We start from the raw sequence: 16,077 nt of genomic DNA, 5'->3' as shown, positions 1-16,077 counted from the left end.
AGGTTTAAGATGGATTGAAATAGATTGGCACTTTCACACTTTTTGTGAAACAGTACAGTTTTACAGTTTTCGACTGGCTTGAACAGTGGCTGTGGACTCTACAGCAGACCACCTGACTCATAGGCTATAGCACCCCCTGGAGTCAGACCACTATAGCACTCCCTGGAGTCAGACCACTATAGCACCCCCTGGAGTCACACCACTATAGCACCCCCTGGAGTCACACCACTATAGCACCCCCTGGAGTCAGACCACTATAGCACCCCCTGGAGTCAGACCACTATAGCACCCCCTGGAGTCCAAATAGGATGTTGTCATCCTGAACACAAAAATAACCTTCAAACAACATAAGCCTTTTAGGGGGAATTGAGAAGGAGATGCTAATGCATGGTAAGGATCTACTAATGGTCTACCCTGTGGGTTTCCTAACCATTAATGAGTCTCTAGGGCTGCAGTGTGGTGAGTGGAAAGGACTCAATGCAATTAATGGAAACGACTAAAACGCTTGTTTTAAAAATAGCTTTAGGATGTTAAATCGAAACCAAACCAATGTCAGTCAGGCAAGCGCCCCCCCCAAGCTATGGTGGCCTGTTGCAAATAGAACAGCAGTTTGTCGGAACTATGATCTAGGCCTTCACAGCAATATAGCAAGTGTAAAAATAATAATAATTCTGACATAGGACTCATCAACCAAGGACGTTCATGGGAGCCAACAAACGGACTGTCCTCCACTGGACACCACAGCCTCTCTGTGAGAACTGGTGTCTATTTACTGGGAACCAAACCTATTTAAACGGGACGAAAGAGGCTGGGACCTACCTTCATTCACCAATAGAAACTTGTTTCTGTTTCTAAACGCTTTACTACGGTTTGCTACAGTGTGTATTAATGCATACACCCATTTGCCACAGTATAATTTCAATTCCTCGCCATATGTTTTCCAGCTGAAGGACTGAAGTGGAATTCTTCACAAGGTTGTTTATTGTGGTGGAAAGTGGTTGAGAAAATGAACAGATGTCTTCACTTGGTAAGGAGCACAGCTTCAGTGGTTGTCATGTACACCAGTTTACACTTCACACCAGACCCTTAGAAAAAACCTGAGAAAAAAATTGAAAGATCTGTTTATCTCTGCAAGGCAAAATGTTATGCCAACTATAGACTTGGATCTGATGGATTGTGTGGTAGCATACAATCCAAACCAACAGAAGCTTTGCTTGACCCAGTGTGCATCAGCAGCACCACAAAAAAACAAAACGCTCAATGTTTTCAAATCCATTATTCATCAGTGGTTCTCATCTTACCTGCCGTTTCAATAAGTGACTATTGTTTGTGTTGATCCCAGTGTGAGAGCGTGCCGTATGTGGAGTGTTGTATTTCTCTCACACAGCTTCTTCATCGCCGACAGCTCCACAATACCCCACAAAGGGGATCATGTCTTACTGTTTATCAATCAACATATTCCCCTACTATATTCTGCTCATAGGGTTACATGCACAGCATAGAGGATCTACACAGTGTACAAAACATTAGGAAGACCTGCTCTTTCCATGACCAGGTGAAAGCTATGATTCCTTATTGATGTCACCTGTTAAATCTACTTCAATGAGAGTAGATGAAGGGGCGGAGACAGGCTAAAGAAGATTTTTAAGCCTGGACACATGGATGGTGTATGTCTGCCATTCAGATGGTGAATGGTCAAGACAAAATATTTGCATGCCTTTGAACAGGGTATGGTAGTAGGTGCTAGGCGCACCAGTTTGTGTCAAGAACTGAAACGCTGCTGGATTTTTTGCAGGTTGTTCTGAGGGCATAAGGGGAGTGCAACTCAATATTTGGAAGGTGTTCTTAATGTTTGTACACTGTGAATTTCATGGACATGTCTGCTTATAGCTTAGCCACTAGATGGCAGTATGGGCTCTTCACTCCCTCAGCCAAGTCTTTTTGAATTTCCATTTTAGAAATCGAAGACATATCCCTTGAAATGTGCTCTGATTAGCCTTGCTTCTAATATTTTCTGTGTGCCAGTCTGAGAGAGACTGCATGTGGAAGGTGATGCTTGGGCTTGTAATAGATGCCCTCCTTCACATCCTCAAATATACATGATGAAATTACTGTACCTGTTGAGAAGTTGATAAATGTTCATGGCTCATAAATACATGTAAACAAACAAACAGGAAGAATTGGTTGAATATGATCCAGATGACCCAATTGATAGCCTACCTCTGCTTTATATTTTGAATGTAACTATCTGAGCCCACTCTGGCTTTCTGGCATAGCAACCCTCTCTCCATGTGGTAAGGACCCTGGTTGCCCGTGGAAACGGCACATCAACCAAGGACGTGCATGGGAGACTCACCAACAGCCAACAAACAGACTGTCCTCCACTCTAGGGTTTATCAAATGTGTGTGCATACGCAGCACCAGTTTCGCAAACAAAATAAAATGCACAATATTTTCAAATCAATAATTTATCACTGATTCTCATCTTACCTGTAGTCTCAACAAGTGACAAGTGACTTGTGTTTGTGTACTGTTGATCCCATCAAGTATGTGTGCATGTGTCTTTCTGCGTGTGTGTGTGAGGGTGCGGTACGTCGGTCGATCGGTGGGTGTGTGTGTGTGCAGTCGGTGTAAACAGCCATTGATCCGTACATGGGATGTTGTATATTGTCTCTCACACTCCTCCTTATCGATCTGATTACAGCTCCACAATACCCACTTGTTTCCCACAAAGGGGATCATGTCTTAGTGTTTATCAATCAGTCCACAACAGCATCCCATTTCTGAGAAATCCTCCTTGGTCTGTCAGACGCTCATTGAAAACCCTGTCACAGGTGCAACACAGGGCTGAGAATGAAATGAACGATATGTTGTTTTAGTGTGCAGAACACATCTCAAAAAGGAATATGAATGCCTTCCAAATGGTACCCTATTCCCTGTATACTGCACTATTTTGGACCAAGACCCTTAGGGATATACTGTAGGGTGCTATTTGGGACAGCCTGTGAGTTGTTTCAGTGCGCTGGCCACATTTGGAAAATAAATAGCATTCTGATGTAATGCTCTCTGTAATTAGGAAAGCATATTAAATGGATGAAGCAGTGGCTGGCTCTTGGCGGTGATAATATCTTATGGCTATGAAATGTATCTTTAATCACATGGTGATAGGACAGTCACATGGCTGGGGCTGTACAGGGGACACAGATCAATAGGAGTCGTTCTAGTCTGTTTTGGTAATGGCGGTGTGGAGATGCTGCTGAATCAATGATACACTCATCCACTGCCTCGGAGTATGTGGAACGCTCAGTGTCATACCGTGTTTACAAGTGTGTGTTCTTTATTTTTTGCGTGTGCACGTGGGTGTGTCACAATGTTACATAGATGTGTTCTTCAGGATTACACACAGTATAGCGCACAGTATTTCAGAGCCTAACTGCTTATTTCAGCCACCAGGTGGCAGCATGGGCTCTTCACTCCCTCAGCCAAGTCTATTTGAATTTCCATTGACGTTTCAGAAGTTGAAAACCTCATCCATTGAAAATGGCTCTGATTTGCTTTGCTTCTAACATTTCCTGTGTGACAGCCAGAGAGAGACTGAATGTGGATGCTGATGCTTGGGCATCAGTCAACACCAAGTGTGCTGTTGGCCTTTTACTGAGAGGACTTGTAATAGAGACCTTCCTTCACATCATCAAATATACATGATGAGATTACTGTAACTGTTGAGCAGAAGATAAACAGATTATGAGCCATAAACATTTAACAGACAAACAGCAGGCATTGGTTGAATATGATCCAGATGTCCCAACTGATAGCCTACCTTTGCTTTATAGTCTTCCTTTCTGAGTCGGTGCTCCACCCACCCATTCAGAGAGATTTCACCACAGACCCGAGGTCTCTCAGAGGAGGAGAGAATGGATTTTCGTTTGAGTTTTCTGTTCTCATAGGTTGTCTCTGAGAAGGAATGGTTAAACGCTCTGCCTGCAAAGAGAGAGCGAGAGAGAGCTGCATCTGTTGATTTAGCCAGGAGTCTGGCTGCTAGTGGCCGATTGTGTTTCATGGATCAGTGGAGCACGAGGGGAACATGTGTTGTGTTCAGTAGTGAGCACACACACAGACAGAGAGGATAAGAGCAGTAGAGCCCACACCATGCCTGACACACTTATAGGCAAGAGCAGGCTTGTTGATATTGATGTGGTTGTGTGTATGCACTTTGTCTGTACATGGCTGACTGTTACTTCTGTGTAATGCTTCATTTTCTAATCATCTCCCTCGGGCTGTAATGACATGGTGTTAAATATGAGCAGCTTGTGTTAACAGTATGGATTACTCCCTGAAAGCAATTTGCATAGTATGCAGCAATGAAACGGCCTTTACCTCCAAGTATACAATAATATCTAATGGTCTCTCTCTGCTCTCTTCCTCTCACTCTCTGCTCTCTTCCTCTGCTCTCTTCCTCTCACTCTCTGCTCTCTTCCTCCCTCTGCTCTCTTCCACTCCCTCTGCTCTCTTCTTTTCTCTCCCTCCCTCTGCCCTCTTCCTCTCTCACTCTCTGCTCCCTTCCTCTCACTCTCTGCTCCCTTCCTCTCACCCTCTGCTCTCTTCCTCTCACTCTCTGCTCCCTTCCTCTCACTCTCTGCTCCCTTCCTCTCACTCTCTGCTCCCTTCCTCTCACTCTCTGCTCCCTTCCTCTCACTCTCTGCTCTCTTCCTCTCACTCTCTGCTCTCTTCCTCTCACTCTCTGCTCTCTTCCTCTCACTCTCTGCTCTCTTCCTCTCACTCTCTGCTCTCTTCCTCTCACTCTCTCTGCTCTCTTCCTCTCACTCTCTCTGCTCTCTTCCTCTCACTCTCTGCTCTCTTCCTCTCACTCTCTGCTCTCTTCCTCTCACTCTCTGCTCTCTTCATTCCTCTCACTCTCTGATCTCTTCATTTCTCTCCCTCTCTGCTCTCTTCCTTTCTCTCCCTCTCTGCCCTCTTCCTTTCTCTCCCACTCTCTGCTCTCTTCCTCTCCTCTCTTCCTTTCTCTGCCCTCTTCCTCTCCCTTTCTCTGCCCTCTTCCTTTCTCTCCCACTCTCTGCTCTCTTCCACTCTCTCTCTCTCTGCTCTCTTCCTCACTCTCTCTCTCTCTCTGCCCTCTTCCTTTCTCTCCCACTCTCTGCTCTCTTCCACTCTCTCTCTCTCTGCTTTCTTTCTCACTCTCTCTTCCTCTCTCCCTAGATCGATTGGTCACTTTAGATGTGCAGACTAGAATTATCCCAGTGCACCTTCATCTCTCAACCAATCAGATCTAGGTTTACCTGTCCAGCATACCCCCACATACACCTCAGCTGTACCCCTCACAGCTCCCTGACAGAGACAGCAGTGTGTGGGTCTGGGAGAGAGAGAGTCCTTAGAGACTGCCAGAGTAGAACTCAGTGGAGTGAGAATCCGTTAGTTGGCAGCGGCACAGACGAGACAGATGCAGATCTGTGATGAGAGTTCTGGAGGAGAGGCAGAGATGTAAGAGGGAGGAAGGTGAAAGGAAAATTAAAATGGATGCCAGTGAAAAACTCTGGCACCGTTTTGTCCTGTTGGTGTGGGTTATAATGGAGCTGTTCTGGGGTCAGTGTTCTGGGATCAGTATACAGCTGTACTGTTAATGATCCCCTTATGTCACTCCTAATCTCAATGGATTAGTGCACTGAGACTCAGACTGCCGGCCTCTCTGCCTCTTTCTGTCTCTCTGCCTCTTTCTGTCTCTCTGCCTCTTTCTGTCTCTGTCTCTCTCTCGCTCTGTCTCTCTGTCTCTATATGTCTCTGTCTCTATATGTCTTTGTCTCTCTCTGTCTCTATATATATCTCTATATATATCTCTCTCTGTCTCTATATATATCTCTATATCTCTCTCTGTCTTTCTCTCTCTCTCACTGGAGGAAAGTCAAGGATCAAGGTAGACAGGCATCAGGAGGGGAATAAGGACTTGAATAACACATCACTATGCAAAGCCAGCAGCAAGTGGGCACACACACACACATAAACACACACCTTCGAGACAGCTCTGCCTCTCTGCACCTCATGTTGTTATGGATGCATGTCATGGACCCTGTCTATCTACCTCTGTGAGTGAGGCTCCACAGGGGAGAGGCAGACAGACATCCCTGAGAGGGAACAACCTTGACAGGGCTCTTTCTGAATTCAGACGTTGACTGAAGGCACTGTCTTTTCCCCACTACTAAGCCTAAGGGCTTTTCGGCCCAGAGATCTCCACTCCTGCACTTGAATAATGCCATGTCACAGCTAAGGGCCTCAAACAGTCCAAACAGGGCCCTGGCTGTCAGAGTCCATGTTTAGAAAGAGACACTGTGTTCTTTAGGATATAGTGGAGCTGATGAGAACAGGTTGAATATCCAAGGACAGAGCAGCAATGTAAAGTGTTTTTCATTCTGTAACCATTTACCATTTACATGTGTGTTTGATCTCCCTGTACTGTAGAACTTGATAAACCATCCATTTTAGGTCATTAGGTCTTTTTGCATCGAGAAGATAACACACACACACACCCTCTTATCTGCCTCTCTCATTCTGTGAAGATCTACAGGACGAAGTATTCCAAACATAACAAATGGGAAGCAACTGATTATTTATTTGTCTGGATAATGAAAAGGGAAAGTTGAGCCTGGAGCCTCGGACAGCAGGTCTGTAAGGATTCATCTCAATTCAGTCATCAATAGGTAAACTACCGTTCAAAAGTTTGGGGTCACTTAGAAATGTCCTTGTTTTTGAAAGAAAATCACATTTTTTGTCCATTTAAAATAACATCAAATTGATCAGAAATTTTTAATGTTGTAAATGACTATTGTAGCTGGAAATGGCTGATATTTTATGGAATATCTACATAGGGGTACAGAGGCCCATTATCAGCAACCATCACTCCTGTGTTCCAATGGCACGTTGTGTTAGCTAATCCAAATGTATCATTTTAAAAGGCTAATTGATCATTAGAAAACTCTTTTGCAATTATGTTAGCACAGCTGAAAACTGTTGTTCTTATTGAAGAAGCAATAAAACTGTCCTTCTTTAGACTAGTTGAGTATCTGGAGTATGAGCATTTGTGGGTTCGATTACAGGCTCAAAAGGGCCAGAAACAAAGGACTTTCTTTGGAAACGCATCAGTCTATTCTTGTTCTGAGAAATGAAGGCTATTCCATGGGGAAATTGCCAACAAACTGAAGATCTGGTACAACGCTGTGTACTATGTCATGACGTTGGCCCCTTTTTCCTCTCTCCCCTACTGAGGTTACATTTGCAAAACCCTTGGTTAACATAGAGATTCTGGGAACATCAGTAGGTGGGGGGAAATGAACTATATTCTGGTAATCTGAACAATTGAACATATGTGGTGGTACTTAATGAATATGTCAGTTCGGTTGTCATCTGAGACATTCTCATCAATGATAAGATGACAAACTCTACAGTCGAAAGTCTACACATCAGTTATCAGATTCACATGGAATTGTTGTTCAATTTAAATGTTTGAATATGAAATTATTTGTGATGGGATAAAATGTGATTTTAGCTTCTAAAATGTGAGATTTGGGTTTTCATAAGATAGGGCTCTGCTCAATCAGTGGACCGCCCCTGTGAAGGGACATGGGCTATAACACTTTTCAAACACGCCTCCTCTCCCTTCCTATATAAGCCCTTGATGACAATATAACTTCCTGTTCCGAAGATGTGAGGACGACGGTCCTATGTCAGAATGGTTCAGATAATAACTACAGAACGAAGCCAACATCAGCGTGAGCTTTGGTTGCGAATGGTATGAACTTTGAACTCTTATTCACTACAGAAGTGATACCTCCTAGCCGTTGAGTTAGCAACAGCAGATGCAAGGAGGGTTAAGAAGGAACACCCAATGAAGTTACTACAACGTATCCAATTGACAACCAGAGACATTCTTCAAAGGACTCGGTTTGGCAACACGGCCTTCCATCTACCACCAACCTACCGAAGCGCAGCTCAGAGTAAATATTTATTGCATTTTCCTTTTCCAAATGGGCGGTAATTTAGAATGCATAAGATACTGTATTTATGATAGCACAGCTTCGCCTTTGTTCCTCAGTCTTCCTGCTCTTTCACTCAAACCCAGCCCTTTTCCTTTGTAACCAGCTGTCATATCTGTTCCGCCCCCTAGGGATGTTTTCCTTTATGACGTAATTTGTAATCAAGTTATGATTTAATTATGTGTATGTGTAATTCTGTGTGATTAGTTAGGTATTTAGTAAATAAATAATTAAACCCAATTTTGTATTGCTGATTCAAATTGTTAGCCAGGGTTCGTGCAGATAACCAAGAATTTACAACTTTCAGATGAGACTGAAGTAAGATGACGATTGATATTGACTGCTATTGATGTAAAACATTACTCGGTCTTTAAGAGTTTATTCGGAAGATAACAGCTCTATAAATATTATTTTGTGGTGCCCGACTCTAGTTAATTCCATTTACATTATTAGCTCAATCAAGTGATATTAATTACAGATAAATTATTTTATAGAATAGCATGTCATATCACTTAATCCGGCATAGCCAAAGACACGACAATTCCCTTCACAGAACAGCGCAAACTGGCTCTAAGCAGAATACAAAAAACAGTGGGAGGCCCTGGTGCACAACGGAGCAAGAGGACAAGTACATTCAAGTGTCTAGTTTGAGAAACAGACGCCTCACAAGTCCTCAACTGGCAGCTTCATTAAATAGTACCTGCAAAACACCCGTCTCAACGTCAACAGTGAAGAGGCAACTCCGGGATGCTGGCCTTCTAGGCAGAGTTCCTCTGTCCAGTGTCTGTGTTCTTTTGCCCATCTTAATCTTTTCTATTTAATGGCCAGTCTGAGATATGGCTTTTTCTTTGCAACTCTACCTAGAAGGCCAGCATCCCGGAGTCGCCTCTTCACTGTTGACGTTGAGACTGGTGTTTTGCGGGTACTATTAAATGAAGCTGCCAGTTGAGGACTTGTAGATATTTGTAGCTGCCAGTTGAGGGCCTATGTAGATATTCCATTAAAAATCAGCTATTTCTAGCTATAGTAGTCATTTCCAACATTAACAATGTCTACGCTGTATTTCTGACCATTTTGATGTTATTTTAATGGACAAAAAATGTGATTTTCTTTCAAAAACAAGGACATTTCTGAGTGAAGCCAAACTTTTGAACGGTAGTTTACATAATGGTGCAGATTCACTGCTAGACGAGTCTGCCCCCGCCAATGGTGGAACAAACTCCCCACGACGCCAGGACAGCGGAGTCAATAAATGGAAGAGGTGGAGGAGAGTCTGAGCCAACACAATCACTCAGAGATCAAACTGACACAGCACAGCAACCAAGCAGCTTTGGTAAATAACAAGTGTAGCCGCAAAAATGTATTCACACTTTGAAAGCTATACATTACTGTGCTTTCTTGTCTGGATGGAGAGAGAATTCCGACCCTGTGAAGCACTATCCTTGTGAAAATAGATAGTACATTTATATGGCTCATATCGGCTTGTTCTATTGATAAATAACAGGATTTAACAGAGAAATATCACCGCAGCACCTCTCCATTTTGGGGACATAGGCAGCCAGTTGCAGAAGGGACGAGTGGGGTGACTTTGCTTTGAGAGGCAACTGCAGCATGTGTGGGGCTCCTCCCAATACTGAAGGCCCCTGTGACTGTTATGAATGTTTGTGCTGGACGATGTATGCGCCGGTGGGTAGTTAATTAGCCCGGCGTGTGTTATCTGCACACACACAGGGACCAGGGCCCTGACACTCAAGGGGAGAGAGATCTGTCATCCCTCCCTCCCACCTCCTGTGTGGGCCTGAGAGATGGGGATTGTGGCTGGGCGGGAAATGCATAATCATTCACACACACACACACACACAGTCATCCTTGTGTGTGTGACTGCCTTTGGTCCTACATTCTGCAGTGTTTACTTTACCTCGTCTCTCCTCACCTTGTCTGTACTTTACCTTCCGTTTCCTTCAGAAGCTCCTGAAAGACTACCCTCACCGGTCCATGCTGTCCTCTCTTCTCTCTCAGACACAAAGTACTTCCGTTTCCTTCAGAAGCTCCTGAAAGACTACCCTCACCGGTCCATGCTGTCCTCTCTTCTCTCTCAGACACAAAGTACTTCCGTTTCCTTCAGAAGCTCCTGAAAGACTACCCTCACCGGTCCATGCTGTCCTCTCTTCTCTCTCAGACACAAAGTTGAGGCAATCTCTATTTTGAAGTAGTAAATGTTCTTCTTCACGATTGGCTGATCAACTCCTGATGACCCGGTTGGACTTGACTCCAACAGGGTCAGCAGGAGAACACAGTCAATGAAGTTGAAAGTCCCACCCAGTTGACCACATTGAAATGGTGGAAGCCCTCAATGGCACTGCTCATATTGATACTGCCTTCTGGCCACTAGAGGCCTCTATCATTCTCTATGTTACAGCCACACACATTGTTTCATAGCTAATTTGTTATGCATGGCACTAGGCTAGTCTCGACCGTCACTCTCGCCCCTTGGTGTCTATGAGCATGAAATGGCTCTGAATGAGGGCGGAGGAGGGAGAAGTTATGGCGATGGCACACTTTGCTCTAAGAGAGCTCTTAGAAGTGGACTGAAGTGGCGACAGGCACTCAAGCAGACGGCCTATAGACCAACCTCTCCTCTTCTTTCTCTGTGTTTCCCAGCTGTGTTTTAGAGTCACAGATCCCAGTGACCTTTGCAGGCTGTGTGGATAATATCATGACATTTCCACCCATCGAGCTGAAATTGTTAGTCTGACCTTCTGCCGGGGCTAGATCATCATCAGCCTCGCGAGGGGGCCCTTTTGAATGAACCACTTCCGATAGAAAGAGACTGATAGCCGTAGCTCTTTCTGAGCAATTTGGAGCTATCACTTTCACTGAGGTTAGGGATATTGATATAAAGCACATCCATAGCAGCTGAGGTGAGAGAGACCGAGAGTTCATCACAGATAGAAACATCAATACTATTCTGAAAGCACGGACAGCAACCCACAACACTCGTTCTGCTCTGCTCTTACCCCTCTTCATGGAGAAACAGAGGAGGAGAGACGTGATCAATGGTGGGGAAAACACAACAAGCTCTGAAGAGAGAGAGAGAGATTGAGGCATTGAAGCAGGTGGGCGAGAGGTGGCACTCAGAGGAGCCTATGAAAGGCCACTCTAGTGAGAGGCAGGTGAGGCGAGTGCACTGCTCAGAACCCCTTGACATGCTCGTAATCTCCCCGTCTCTCTCTCTCTCTCTCTCCTTTCTCTGTCTCTCTCTCCCTTTCTCCGTCTCTCTCTCTCTCCTCTCCCTCTCTCTTCCTGTCAATAGTTCAGGGGGATAAGCTCAGATGATGGTGAAGTGAGTTCATCAGGGACAGAAACATCAACAGTATTTTGAGAGCATACCTCAGGACCGACAACAACCCAAAACATTCATGCTGGTCAGTTCTTATCTTAGCCTCTCTCTGATAAACACCGCTACACAATGAATAGGAGGAAGAAACCGAAGAAGAGAGATGTGAGAAATGGTGGAGACAAACACAGCAAGCTAGAGAGAGGTGAGAGAGGGAGAGAAAGAGAGAGGAACATGTGAGGCGTGAACTCAGGTTGGAGAGTGGTGGTACTTAGAGAGGGGTCCATGAAACTCCACTCAAGTAAGAAGCAGCCAGTTGAGTGCTCACTGCTCAGTACCCCATACCATGCGTTCCCTCTCCTCCTCTCGCTCTCCCTCTCTGTCTCCATCACGCTCTCTCTTTATCCTTCTGAAATGCCAGTTACGCCCTGTCTGAGTGCTGTTCGTCTGGAGCTGGAGCTAACACATACTCACTGGCTCAACTGGACTCACCTGCAAAGTGCTGCTGTTCTCCACGTTAAAACACTCACATGTCTGGAAACATGCGGTCTCTCCTTCACTGCAGCCGAGGTGAGTAAAACATTTAAACGTGTTAACCCTCGCAAGGCTGCAGGCCCAGACGGCATCCCCAGCCACGCCCTCAGAGCATGCGCAGACCAGCTGGCTGGTGTGTTTTTACGGACATATTCAATCAATCCCTATACCAGTCTGCTGTTCCCACATGCTTCAAGAGGGCCACCATTGTTCCTGTTCCCAAGAAAGCTAAGGTAACTGAGCAAAACGACTACCGCCCCGTAGCACTCACTTCCGTCATCATGAAGTGCTTTGAGAGACTAGTCAAGGACCATATCACCTCCACCCTACCTGACACCCTAGAACCACTCCAATTTGCTTACCGCTCAAATAGGTCCACAGACGATACAATCTCAACCACAATGCACACTGCCCTAACCCATCTGGACAAGAGGAATACCTATGTGAGAATGCTGTTCATCGACTACAGCTCGGCATTCAACACCATAGTACCCTCCAAGCTCGTCTCGAGACCCTGAGTCTCGACCCCGCTGTGCAACTGGGTACTGACTTCCTGACGGGCCGCCCCCAGGTGGTGAGGGTAGGTAACATCTCCTCCCCGCTGATCCTCAACACTGGGGCCCCACAAGGGTGCGTTCTGAGCCCTCTCCTGTACTCCCTGTTCACCCACGACTGCGTGGCCACGCACGCCTCCAACTCAATCATCAAGTTTGCGGACGACACAACAGTGGTAGGCTTGATTACCAACAACGACGAGACGGCCTACAGGGAGGAGGTGAGGGCCCTCGGAGTGTGGTGTCAGGAAAATAACCTCACACTCAACGTCAACAAAACTAAGGAGATGATTGTGGACTTCAGGAAACAGCAGAGGGAACACCCCCTATCCACATCGATGGAACAGTAGTGGAGAGAGTAGCAAGTTTTAAGTTCCTCGGCATACACATCACAGACAAACTGAATTGGTCCACTCACACAGACAGCATCGTGAAGAAGGCGCAGCAGCGCCTCTTCAACCTCAGGAGGCTGAAGAAATTCGGCTTGTCACCAAAAGCACTCACAAACCTCTACAGATGCACAATCGAGAGCATCCTGGCGGGCTGTATCACCGCCTGGTACGGCAACTGCTCCGCCCTCAACCGTAAGGCTCTCCAGAGGGTAGTGAGGTCTGCACAACGCATCACCGGGGGCAAACTACCTGCCCTCCAGGACACCTACACCACCCGATGTTACAGGAAGGCCATAAAGATCATCAAGGACATCAACCACCCGAACCACTGCCTGTTCACCCCGCTTTCATCCAGAAGGCGAGGTCAGTACAGGTGCATCAAAGCTGGGACCGAGAGACTGAAAAACAGCTTCTATCTCAAGGCCATCAGACTGTTAAACAGCCACCACTAACATTGAGTGGCTGCTGCCAACACACTGACACTGACTCAACTCCAGCCACTTTAATAATGGGTGTTACGGATACAGTTATCCTGTGTGTGTGTATCCTGTGTGTGTGTTTCTTTTCTCTCCTTCTCCCCTCACAGGTGAAAATCATCACTCCCCAATCAATCATCAATCAGAAGACACACCTCCTCATATTTCCTAAACCTATCACAGTTCTTTCCCCATGGTTTAAAAACCCCATCATTTGTTTGTTCTAGAGCTCAGCTCAATCTCTCTGTAAATGCCATGTCTGTAGGTCTCTGTGTTTCACTCTCGCTTTGTGTCGTAACCTCTCTTTTGTTTAAGCACCTCATAGCACTTTGTCATCACCTGTGAGTATTGTTTTTGGTTATGGTGTTTGTGTTTGATTGCTGGTGGAAAAGGGGGAAACCAAGACAAGTCGCCCATGGGCATACACTACCCGTAGGTGAACTTTGTTAAATACACTAGTTAGAACTGGGCGGACCACCCACTGTATTTTTGGTTAGTTAGTTAGCTGTTGTTAAAGTAGGCTAGTCTAGCTTAGGGGTGTTTTTGAATACTTATTGTTTCTTTCCTTGGGTCCAGCTCAGCCCCTTTTCCTGCTCCCCCCATTACCGTGTGTTTATAAATAAACCTAGAGTTTGACGGTAGATTTCAGTTGTCGTGCTTATTTCGTTCACACTTTTCCTTTGTCACAATAATAATTTGCATGAGTTATGTTACGAGTCTCATTACCATCCCCCCTAGACTGTCGGGCCAAAAGGGATTCGTAACAATGGGAATTGATGAGAAATGATGTAAATATATCACTAGCCACTTTAAACAATGCTACCTTATATAATGTTACTTACCCTACATTATTCATCTCATATGCATACGTATATACTGTACTCTATATCATCGACTGCATCCTTATGTAATACATGTATCACTAGCCACTTTAACTATGCCACTTTGTTTACATACTCATCTCATATGTATATACTTTACTCGATACCATCTACTGTATCTTGCCTATGCTGCTCTGTACCATCACTCATTCATATATCCTTATGTACATATTCTTTATCCCCTTACACTGTGTATAAGACAGTAGTTTTTGTTAGTTAGATTACTTGTTGGTTATTACTGCATTGTCGGAACTAGAAGCACAAGCATTTCGCTACACTCGCATTAACATCTGCTAACCATGTGTATGTGACAAATAAAATTTGATTTGATTTGTGACAGTCAACACACCACAACATAATGCTTGTGACAAAGAAGGGAAAATAACAGAATTCAGGGGCTGTGACAGATTCATGATTGTAAGGTTACACGGATGGTGGTGAAAAAAGCCCATCGGTGAGACACTGCCCTCCGCAGGGTGGGAAGACTCACTGCAGCTGGGGTCACCAGCATCATACACACCATCATCTTTTCAACAAGGCCCCTTGGCAGTATGACTCATCTGCGGATTACAAGATGACAGGGAACTTGCACGGTTAGTTTCATGCATTTGAACACTCATCTTGATATTGGATGTCCTGTGTTTTGTACTACCCTGCTGCAGCAGCCAGACTCTATCACCTGGATTTACAACATGTGTCATACACATTTACAACTTGCTAACAGAGTAACTTCCCAGCCTCATCTTCCCTTTGATCCCAGAGTAATGTGTACTGAACCCTCACATCCAGACGAATATGGTAAAAAAAAAACTCTGAGGATTCTTTATTGAAACTGAATACCACATAGCTCGACACTTAATCCTGGCTGCTTTTGTACAACACAGAGAGAGAGGACTTCAGAACCCATTTAGACAACACTTTGAGAGCTCTTTTTTTTGGCAGCATTCCTAGTTATGAATTTCTCATTGGTATTCCTGCTCTGCAGTTGTTGTTGTTGACTGAAGAGAAAACCACTTCACCACTGAGTGCCTGCCTCTCCTGTATTCTTGCAAGCAAACAGTGGGGGGGCTCTCCCTATTACCTCAAGCCACTGCTATGTTATATATACTTAAATTCACTTCGTAGCTCAAATTAGGGCGGTCTCTTGGAAGCCTATGCTGTTCAGAGCTGGGTTCAAATAGCATTTGAAATCATTTCAAAAACATAAGCACTTGTTGATTGAGCTTGCCTGGTGAAATGGAACCATGAAAAAATGGTCCCATAAGTGTAGACCACACCCATCTGGCGCTCCACGCAGGCAAAAGCAAATGCTCCAAGAGCATGTGGAGCATTTCAAACAGTATTTGAACCCAGGTCTGCTGCTGTTTGCCTCCAATTACATGTCCATCTCCTCATTACTCTGTGTGTGTTGATTAGTGTTTACCTCTTTGTTAACGTTATCACAGTGTGTTATTAATTAAAGATTGTAGGGTTTTGTCGGAAGCTATTTAAATTATCCAGTATATTTGCTTTTCAACGTGTCTCCGGCAGTTTAATAGTTAGTTTCTGATTTAAGATGCCTGCAAACTGGAGGATGGGGTGGAACTGTCTGCAGATCTGTTTGCCAACTGGACCACATGATGAAATATTAAAAATCAAATAAATATTGGTGGCGTACACAGATTTGCAGATGTTATCACAGGTGCAGCGAAATTTGTGTTTATAGCAGTTAATGCAGTAATACCTAGCAATACAAAAGTAATCCCAAAAATATAAAGAAATTAAGAAATATCAGAATGAGCAATGTATATATACACTGAGTGTACAAAACATGCTCTTCCATGATATAGACTGACCAGATGAATAAAATCACATCAAAATA

The sequence above is a fragment of the Oncorhynchus masou genome, chromosome 26 (assembly GCF_036934945.1).
Source record: "Oncorhynchus masou masou isolate Uvic2021 chromosome 26, UVic_Omas_1.1, whole genome shotgun sequence".
NCBI classification, from domain to species: Eukaryota; Metazoa; Chordata; class Actinopteri; order Salmoniformes; family Salmonidae; genus Oncorhynchus; species Oncorhynchus masou.
This window is presented reverse-complemented; position numbering follows the sequence as displayed.